General features: G+C 39.3%; 1 non-coding gene across 1 annotated transcript; it reads right to left on the bottom strand.

Moving 5' to 3' along the window:
* Nucleotides 1–3,688: 3,688 nt before the first annotated feature.
* LOC141626002 (small nucleolar RNA R71) lies at nt 3,689–3,795 on the bottom strand. Its single transcript, XR_012535737.1, has one exon. It is a non-coding gene; the product is annotated as a small nucleolar RNA R71 (small nucleolar RNA).
* Nucleotides 3,796–7,901: the final 4,106 nt, after the last annotated feature.

Raw genomic sequence — 7,901 nt, 5'->3', positions numbered from 1 at the left:
TCGCCACGACCAGGCTATATAAATTTTCCAGAACTCTATAAGCGGTCACTGGCCGACAAAGTGTTCCTAACAGTCTGCCTATGTGATCGACTAGTCATCTCACATGACTGTATGGCACTGAACTTGCCATCAATCGCATCACACTCTAGTCACTTCGAGACGTCACCTCATACAAGTGACTATGGGCAAATACAATGTTAATCCGGGTTCACTTCAACGGGGTTCAATGTTGTCTCTACAACCCGTTTGGATGTAAGAAAGTATAACAGGAGTTTTTTCAGCTTAAAACTCGAACGATAAATGTGATTATCACATATGAATAGTCAATACCTGATTACTATTTCATATTCTATAATCTAATTTGATCTTGTATGTAGTTATTGATCTCAATCCAATTGAAATGACATGACTCATCATGTTAAGCATATGAGAAGGCTTTGGTTAGTAGGTTTTATCAACTTCTTGTACCTTACTCAACCTTACTACATACTCGTTTTTCTTTGTAATGTATACATTTGCATTACAAAACTTTCTGAGTACGTGTCGAGATCCAATCAAGACATAGGCCTTCTAGCCTTGGAATAGCTCCCACTATTTTTACAGTGTGCGGGACTCATCCTTCTTGCACATCCCATGATTGCAAGTGTACTCAATTTCCGATGTAAATATTTCTCATTGTTCTTTATTGCCTAGAACGATTCTAGAAAATCTATTTCTTAAATAACATAGCCAAAATGGTATCTTAACCATCCTAATGTGTTTTTATTTTGGTTTTGTCAGAAACCATGCGCAATCTCAATTGTCAATTGTCACTTGTGTAACACCCTTACACAAAATTGCATCAAAAACACTTTGCATTACATCCTTAATGCTTCTGCAAACACTTAAGGGTAATCTTTATGGCTTACTTGGTAACTATTACTTAAATTCGATTTGAAACAATTCATCATACTCAAAGTATATGAAGCGTCATACATCATTTCCTATTTAATTGATTCGGCAGCGGAAGCAAATGAAATCAATCAAATATGTTCAATTCAATTGAACTAGTCATGAATCTTATCAACATAAAACTTCTTATTTGACGCTAATATCATGTGGATTTATCTGCATAAATCTGGATATTAAAGATGTATTATAATACTCCATAAGTCTTAAATCATTCCCAATGATCAATGTGTCATCCACATATAAGACTAACAAATTTTTCGTAACTCCCTGATGTGACCATAATTGGCGCATATTTAGCCCCCGAATTACCATTGTTTTCATGCTTTTTAGTGCCTATTTGGGTCATTTCTTATCTTTAGTTCTTTGTTTTGCATATTCTTTGAGATTTTGATCCCTTGGTAGGAAAGGAGTAAGAATCTTGCATTTTCATGGCAAAACAAGGCTAAATTGATCATATTCAATGACCAAGCATCAAGGAGAGACAAGACTAGAAGGCCTTTGTACATAGCATAGTAGAAGAGCAATGTTGAGAAAAGGATCCTTGAGTCCCCAAGGAAATCCCCAAGGAATTCATGAAGAAAAGGGAAGAAAAGAAGAAGAAAAGATCTTTGCTAGACAATCCGAACGGATTGTACACATCGATCCGTCCGTCCAAGCCCAATCCGGCGTCCCTCAAAGGAACCCGCTCGGATTCCCCCTCGCCAATCCGAGCGTCTTGCCCAAGAATCCGCTCGGATTCTCCAGCCCAGATCCGGCCGTCCCGACTCCCATCCGCACGGATTTCAAGACAAAGACGTTTTCATTCTTCCAAAGAACGATAAGAGAAGCCCTTCTCTCGGAGAATCCCGGAGTCTCCTTGCTCAACTTAAAAAGTGTAATTACTAGTTTAGCCCTTAGTTAACCCTAATGCATCCACCCTAATTTTCACTATAAATACCCCATTAGTCTAATTAGAGGAGCATGTTCATCTTATCAATAATTAGTGTAGTTAATATTAATCAAATCTCTCTTCAATATTGTAATCAAATATTAATCAAGTTTTAATCCAAGTTTTAGTTCTTTAATCTCTCTCTTGTTCCTACTTTATTTTGGGTAATTGAAGATTATTTGGGTTATTATTGGGAGATTGACAACCTCTCAATCTAGGATTCAAGTATTTCTATTATTCTTGCTTTATTATTGGAATCATTAGTAGGTATAATCTCTTAATCCCTTTTTAATTATTGCTAATTACTTTCATTTATTCATCATGTTTTATTATGTTAGTATGATTGACAACCTTTCTAGCATGATCAATATGATAATGAGTGAGTAGTCTCTTAGCTAGGGTTTAATGGGTGATTAGGGGAAACCAACATGGGGAATGATTCATGCTTAAATTAATATGCTTTCATATCTTATTTGCTTGCTTGTTTTGATCTTAATACATGCACATGTTATATTTGATGAAATGCTAAGCCTATGAATCCTTGCATTTACTATCATCACCTATCTTTTCAATGAGACTTGTAAGACATAACCCAACTCGAGTCTTGTTAGACCATGCATGTGTTAAGTAGGGAAGATTAAGTCGACTTGTAGGTGTTGTACAATCCAAGAGATTCGGCTCCGGGACCCAAACTTTCCTAGGATTGTAAGATATAACCCAACTCAATCCATCACAACAATAATTGCTTGCTTATAATTTGAGAACATGTTTGTATGATCATATCCCATGATTCCCCTATGAACCCATGACACCCTAGTGCCTTTAATCAATTGTTTACACCCCTTATTTTATTTACCTTGTTAGTTTATTTTCATTGCTATTTTAGTTTAGTAACCTTCTACATCAACCCAATTTGTGACACCCCTAGACACCACTAGTTACAATAGAATCTTCATTTCAATACCCGTCCCTTGGGATCCGACCTTTACTTGCCTCTTTACTAATTGTAGAGTTGTTTGTGAAGTATAAATTGTGTTTTGTATCGACCATTGACCAACGACCACATATGCTTAATTTGTGAAACGAAATGGACTCGATCAAAAATGGCGCCGTTGCCGGGGACGGTGTTTAATTGATTTAAGATTTCTTTTATTGTTATTAGTTGTGTCTTTTTCACCTTGGGGAAGTAAAACTCCTCAAGGTTTGTTCTAATTGTTTTCGAGTTGTTTGATATTTTGCATGTCTAGAAGGTTACAAAGAGATTTGTTACCTTTTGACCGTGAAATTGAAAGAACCTTGACGAATAATAGGAGACTTGTTAGGAGGAATTTGGGAGGTGTTGGTGAAGTTGTTCAACCCACTAGTGAGTTTGTCAATCCTTTCGCAATAGAAGGAGAAGAGAACCCATTAAACAATACCACACAAAATCCACCTACAATGCCTAAATTCTCGTCACACTCTATACCCACCGAGGAGGATTTACCAAATGGTACTCCTACCCCACAACATCTTACCGGAAACTTTATTGCCAAGTCCGCCTTCATCCAACTAGTTGAGAGGAGCCAATTCGGGGGAATGCCTAGTGAGGACCCTCATTCTCATATGGAAACCTTTTGCGATTATTGTGAAGCTATCTCTCAAACGGGCGTGACTCAAGACCAAATAAGATGGGTCTTATTTCCTTTTTCGTTAATCGGCACCGCAAAGCAATGGTTGAAGGGCCTTGATAAGGCCACCCTTGGAATAGATTCTTGGAAGAAGCTAGCTCTAGCTTTCTACAAAAAATTCTACCCAGCGGAAAAGACCAATATGCTAAGAGCTCAAATTACGGGTTTTAAGCAAAGGGATGAAGAATCTTTGTATGAAGCTTGGGAGCGGTTCAAAGGTATTTGTCGCTCATGTCCTCACCATGGACTTAGCGAATGGTTTTTAGTGCAACAATTTTGGAATGGTTTATATGAAGATTCTAGGAACATTCTCAATATGGGATCAAATGGAATGTTCACCGAAGTTGATGACAATCAAACATGGAACAAGATTGAGGAAATGGCGGTCCATAATTCACAATATAGTAGACCTCGCAAGGCTACTAGAGGAGGAAAGTATGAAGTGGACACCGTTACTCAATTGGGTGCTCAACTTAGTGCTCACATTGACACAATCAACTTGAAGTTTGAACAAGCTATGGCTAGACTTGAGGAAAACTCAAAATCATCGAAGCATCATGTCAATGCCATGACGGCATCCTCATCAATCCCAAGCGGGATATGTGAGAATTGTGGAACCTTGGGTCATGACTCAAGTGAATGTAGGGGAACAACCGAACAAGTTAATGCTTTCCAAGCTTACAAAAGTGGTACCCCTTATTCAAACTTTTACAATGAAAACACCAAGTTCCATCCAAATCTCTCATACAAAAGCCAAAATGTCCAAAACCCTGAAACAACATACACTCCTCCACCCATGAGAAATCAAAATCAAAGACCCTTTTACAATCAAAACCAAGGCTACCAAAATCAAAATCCATACAATCACCACAATGACCAAGGTTTTGATGTCCAAAAAGCGGTCCTCCAAATGCAAAAGAATCAACAAGAATTTTTCACCCAAATGCAAAAAGATAGCCAAGCAAAAGACACTACCATCAACAACATTCTAGCTCACACCAAGATGTTGGAAACACAATTGACCCAACTAGCATCTTCGAGCTCACAAAGACAAAAGGGGCAATTACCACCACAAAGTAATCCCCCTAGACATGAAACGGTTAGTGCCATTCACTTGATAAGTGGTACAAGATATGAAGCACCGAAGAAGCAAGTTGAGGATGAAGTTGTGAAAGCTAGTGAGAATGAAGTTGTGGTGCAAAGTCCCAAAGAAGGGGAATCATCAAAAGAATAAAGTTCAAAGAAAAATGAAGACAATGCCAAAGAAAAGGAGCCCATTGTGATTAGACTTCCTTTTCCAAGTCGTCAAGCCAAGCCTAAATTTGATGATCAACTTGGGAAGTTCATGGAGACTGTGAAGAACTTAGAAGTCTCAATTCCTTTCACGGAATTAATCAATCACGTTCCGGCCTATGCAAAGTACATGAAAGATATCCTCACAAAAAAGAAGTCGATCCGGAAACTTGAGACTATCGCCTTCACTAAGGTGAGTAGTGCAATACTTCAAGGGAGTTCACCTCCAAAGTTAAAGGATCCGGGAAGCTTCTCAATACCGTGTACCATTGGCGACACAACGATCAACAAAGCCTTATGTGATCTAGGGGCTAGTGTGAGTGTCATGCCGTACTCGGTAAGTAAAAGGTTGGGAATGGGAGAGCTTAAATGCACCAATATCACTCTTCAAATGGCCGATAGATCGACGAAGACACCATTAGGGGTATGGGAAGATGTCCCCGTGCGAATTGGGAAGTTTTTCATCCCGGTGGACTTTGTCATTGTTGATATGGAGGAAGATTCCAACATTCCAATCATCTTAGGAAGACCTTTCCTACACACCGCGGGTGCGGTGATTGATGTGAAACATGGAGAGCTCACTCTAGAAGTGGGAGATGAAAGCATAACTTTTAATCTTGACAAAACCATGAGAGCTCCTCGTTTGCATGAGCCATGTTTCATGATTGATCATTATAGCCGGAAAGATGAAAGGAAGAAATCGGAACTCCAATGGAGGAAGAAAGTTGAAGATGCTCCATTCAAAGAGCAAGTGAATTGTGACAAGGAGAGCTTGCAAAGCTCATCAAAATCAACCAAGGAAGAAGATGATGGCCTCATTGGCCAAGAAAAGAAATTGGGAGAGTTGTCTCCATCTAAGCAAGAGATTTTCAATGATCAACTCAATGAAGTTTGTGGTCTTTGGGACGACGAATTTGAAGGGATCTTTAATCCCTACATTGGGCATGCCATCGATCATGATCAACAACAAGGGCCACGGTCTATTGAGGACCTCTACCATAACAATGAACAAGCTTTTGATTACTTCTTCAAGGTGTTGAGCAACATCAACAACACCTTGAACATGCCCCCTTGACATCTCATCAAGAATGAGAGTTTGGTGGAGTCCTCCCTAAACCACCACTTGTAAATATTTCTAACTCCCTAACTTACTTTTCAATTTTTGTATTGCATTTTTGTCATTTTTGGATTTATTTTTACTTTGATCAAAATAATTGTCATGTAAGAGAGAAGTGAGGGAGGGACTAATGATTTTAATTGATGTGTAGTGCTTTACCTTAGTGTGGGGATGGCAATTGCCTAGGCTATTCATGCCTTAGTAGTGCCCCCACAATGAAGAACACAAGATTTGAAAGAAAGAAAGAAAGAATGATAAGAGAATGCGTTGGTGCACGGATGGAATCGAATCCGTGTACACAAGGACCAATCAAGCGGATTCTTGAGAATCCGCCCGTCTGCGCACAAATCCGAGCGTCCTGCGAGAAGACGCCCGTCTTGGGCTGAGCTGAAATTGCAAAAATTCTTGATTGTTGAAGAATCCGAGCGGATTACTAGAAAGACGCCCGTCTCACGAGTAATCCGTCCGTCTTGTGAACAATCCGCCCCGTCTTGCAGCTGAAGAAAAACAAAGAAAAATCTCTGGACAAGAATCCATCCGTCCTGCACGAAATCCGCCCGTCCCATCTCAGAAGAATCCGAGCGGATTCCCCAGAATCCGCCCCTCTGTAGGCGGGATTTTGAAAATTTTGAAGCTGTAGAATCCGCACGGATTGCGCCCAATCCGCACGGATTGTCCCTGCGTCCTAAAATTGTCGAATTCTTTAAATACCCACCCCACCTTCATTCATTCATTCATTCATTCATAAACACTACCCATAACATCAAAACCCTCATCCTCTCTATCTCAAAAACAAAAACCCTCAACAAAACTCACCCAAATCAAATCAAACCATCTTTCAAACAACAAATCAATCACTCCATCTTCATTAACAATCAAAACCAAGAGCAAATTCTTCAACCTTTGAATCGATTTCTGTTCTTATAAAGGCAAAGCCTTTCACCTTCAAATCGATTTGGGCATTCTACAAATTGAAGATTTTTGATCTTTTTCTTGGTTAAGCTCATCAAATGGCAAGAACAAAGGGAGCAACAAGAGCAACAAAGGCACCAAAAGCAAAGGCTCTCTCTCAAAGGCAAAAAGCTCTACAAGCAAAGAAAGCTTTGGCAATGGTGGTATCAACACCAAACTTGGTAGTGCAACAACAACAACAAATTCCTATGGAAGCATCACCCTCTACTCCGGTAATTAATCAACTCTTGCATTATCCGGAGGTAACATTCATTTCCGATTCCCATAGAAATACATTTGTCAAGTTTGCTATGAAACAAATTCAATCCACCAAATTCATATGTCAAGATGCTTTAGAGAAGTTGGGTGTTCTTGAACAAACAAGAGTCTTTTTCAATGCCATGGGTTTGAAGAAATTGTTTGAAATGAAGGAAGTAACATACCCCTCCCTTGTCTTGGAATTCTTAAGTTCTTTAAAAGTGACAAAAGTTGAGAATAGGGAAAATATTGAGTTTCGTCTAGCTAACACTAGTAGACGCATTACCTTTCCGGAATTGGGTGAAATTTTGGGTCTTAGCGATGAACATAAATTTTATAAGCAATATGGGAAGTATGATCCCGAGCCTCTTTGGGAGGCAATCTCCGGGAAGAAATTTGAAGATTTTAAAGCTTGTCGTGCTCTTTTGGTCCATCATCCGGGCATAAGAATATGGCACAAAGTTGTGGGAAATACCATAATTGCTAGGAAAGACACCAATCATTTCACGGGACTCGATTTTATTCTCCTTGAATCAACTTTGAATATTGGAAGAATTCACACCAAGCCTTACAATTCTTTGAGGCTATTGGTTGATAGATGGCTCCATGTAGATAGTGGGAAGAAGGGTCAAACCGTTATTGTTAATGGCGGCCTTGTCACGGTCCTAGCCAAGCACTTTGATCCTAATTTCAATAAGGATAGCAAGTACAAGGCTAAGGATGGTGGCCATCTTAT

Source organism: Silene latifolia, chromosome X, assembly GCF_048544455.1.
Source record: "Silene latifolia isolate original U9 population chromosome X, ASM4854445v1, whole genome shotgun sequence".
In the NCBI taxonomy this organism is placed as follows: domain Eukaryota; kingdom Viridiplantae; phylum Streptophyta; class Magnoliopsida; order Caryophyllales; family Caryophyllaceae; genus Silene; species Silene latifolia.
Note: the sequence above shows the minus strand (reverse complement) of the source record. Positions and strands in the feature narration are given on the sequence as shown.